At 35.1% G+C, this 2,786-nt stretch overlaps 1 non-coding gene across 1 annotated transcript; it reads right to left on the reverse strand.

Annotated features, from left to right (window-relative positions):
• Positions 1-1,551: 1,551 nt before the first annotated feature.
• Positions 1,552-1,687, reverse strand: LOC133255240 (small nucleolar RNA SNORA70). Its single transcript, XR_009738905.1, has one exon. It is a non-coding gene; the product is annotated as a small nucleolar RNA SNORA70 (small nucleolar RNA).
• Positions 1,688-2,786: the final 1,099 nt, after the last annotated feature.

The raw sequence follows: 2,786 nt of genomic DNA on the forward strand, positions 1-2,786 counted from the left end.
CTATTTTCTGCAGCCACTAGGCTTCTGAGAGTTCTGATTTTCTTTGTGTGGTAGGATGACCACATAATTCAATTAATTGAACCTGAGTTATGGCAGTTATGTTTTTCGCTTTATTCCTCTAGAAACCTCTAAATATTTATATTTGTATAAGGAAGACCTTTTATACAACCTTCATCCATATCCAACATTTAGTGTCACTGAATATTCAAACAATGGGTGGCCTTACAGAGAACTAAGGTCATCTTCCCCTCTCATAGATGACACAGTGACAGCCAGGATGCTAATATGACTTACATGAAAACATGGAGCTGGGCTGATGCTCTGGAAGAACTGTTTGCCCAATAAATTGATAAATAGGTCACCAGCCCTTTATTCATTGCCCTTCATTGACTTAAGCTTGTCAGAGGTTAAAATTGCTCAAGATCTCAGATGTTAGATCCTTAAAAAAATAAGGACTTGTTATCTTTATTTTTTGGAGTGTGTATATGGTTTTGTATTCATTTGTTTATGTTTTTGTTTTGAGGAGAAATGGTCAAAACATTTGTGTAAAGCAAGTGCTTATATGTTGAAAGAGTCTACTTCTTTATGGGATGAACGTAATAGTGAATTTTTGAAGGTTTTTATAATTCAAAGTCATAGGTAAAAAGCATTAAAAAAAATCTAAAAATGAAATTTATATACCATTGTTTTTAAGGGTAGGCACTTTCAATATTTCACTTAGCCATTGTGATAGAGGTAGCAAAATATAAGTCATGCAGATTCCAGCTCCATAGGGAAGAGCTTATGCCTCAGTGTCCAAAGGTGGTATTCATATACCATGGCAAGAGGCACTACTGAAATGTTGGGGATAAGTTAGAAATATACTTTTGTATTATTGTGAATAATAAATAATAGATACAAAGATCTGTAAATGCAGATATTCTTAATTTAGATCATTCTGGTATTGTCAAATACTGAGAACTCATGCACCAGACTTATCAATGGTTCATTCAGAAACTACTACATCTGATATTTAACCTACAGATTTGTTAGTAGACTTGGACCTTGTGTGGTGCAATTTAAAATATTCAGTAATTTAAATATTATATCCAATCTCATCATATGCTAAGAAAGTTATTGACATTGCTTCTGTTTCTTGGTTTTTGGGGTTTTGTTGACAGGAAAGTAGGATTCATTAGTGGCATGATTAAGAAGGAGACAGTGCTAAGGCTCTTATGAGTCCTGAGAGCCATGATTAGGGATATGTTTGACCCCACGGCCATCCAGTATGAACTGTTTTTCTGCCACCATGTTTTCAAATTCACCCACATTAAACTTGGTAAATCCCACTTCTTGGAGATGTGGACCTTCTGGTGGCCAGGGAACTTGAAGTTGGCCCCGGAGGACCTCAGTCTCATGCTCCTTGTTCTGCAGCTTGGTGTGGATGAACTTTATGATTTGGTCAGTATGGCCCTTGGCCACTGTGCCCTGGGGCTTCCTAAAGGTACCACACATACTTGTCTGGAGCCTTAGTTGGGGACAGCCAATTAGTCATGAATGTCCACTGGAAAGAGTTGTCTCCAAGGTCCCTTAGGGCAACCTGTACGGGCAGCAGGCTGCCTACACTACCGAGGAGGCTGCTGTTTGCAAGCCATTGCACACTGAGCCTGCTTGGGGAAAAGAGCACAGTTGGCTCAACTAGTTATAAGTCTTGTTTGTTTTTTGTTGTCAATATATTGTCATTTGATTTGGTTGAGTTTCCTCATCCCAAATGACTTGGTTATAAAGACCTGTGCATTTTCCTTAGTAATTTTGCATAGCTCATTTTAAGATAGAGACTTCCACAGATTTGAATATATAATTTTATAAATGGATCTCTCTTGAGGATGTGCTGAGAAAAATGAACTGATACAATGTTTTTGCACTCTTAATCAGACATCAGAATTACATGGTATCTTCAAAAGGTAGCATGAAACAATTTTCAATAGCTATTTCTAGGCATGCTCTTTCACCAAGATTATTATCGAAGCAGTTTTGCTAGGAAGCATTTGTGTAACATACCATATGCCAAAAACTATTTGTTGATTTAAAATATGAGGGCTGAGTTTTTGAAGAGGAGATTTTGGTGTGCATAAAGTTACACATGCAATTGCATTTTCCCCATAATTACCTAGTCATGCTACAGACTGTCAACCAGAGAACTCATTTATTTTTTTTTTAAAGATTTGCTTTGCTTGCAAAGATTTAATGACATATTTTTCTTCCTTCCTTCTTTTTCAACAAACCAAAGAAATTTGTGACTGCATTTCTTTGCTTCATGTTTTATAAAATTCTTGGCCAACAAAGTTTCTCCTTTCCACTTTATTTCTCAGAAGGGTCCCCATTTCCATCAAATATTCTCCTTAATTGAACAGTTAAGTTTATAAAATGCTTTGAGAAATGACTTAGAATAATAAGTCATCAACTAACAGTCGGTAGTTATTTTATATATATAATGTATATTGCATTTATAATGTTACTTATATAAATATAAATTATAGGTACCTATAATACAAATATATCAACATATGCTCAAAATATGAAGAAGCTATGAATAGCAATGAAAGGTTTTATCCAATGGTACCTTCTTATATTAAAATATGAAGAAAATGCAATAAAATATGGGCTAATTCTGAGAAGGTATGATTTTGTAAATTAGGATATTACATTGTTCTTCAGTCTTGCTTGCTATAGGATCATTAAAAGTTGAAGACATTTGAGCATTTCCATGACTTTTTTTTTTTTTTAATGACAAACTCCTCCTCCAC

Source organism: Bos javanicus, chromosome 1 (assembly GCF_032452875.1).
Source record: "Bos javanicus breed banteng chromosome 1, ARS-OSU_banteng_1.0, whole genome shotgun sequence".
NCBI lineage: Eukaryota > Metazoa > Chordata > Mammalia > Artiodactyla > Bovidae > Bos > Bos javanicus.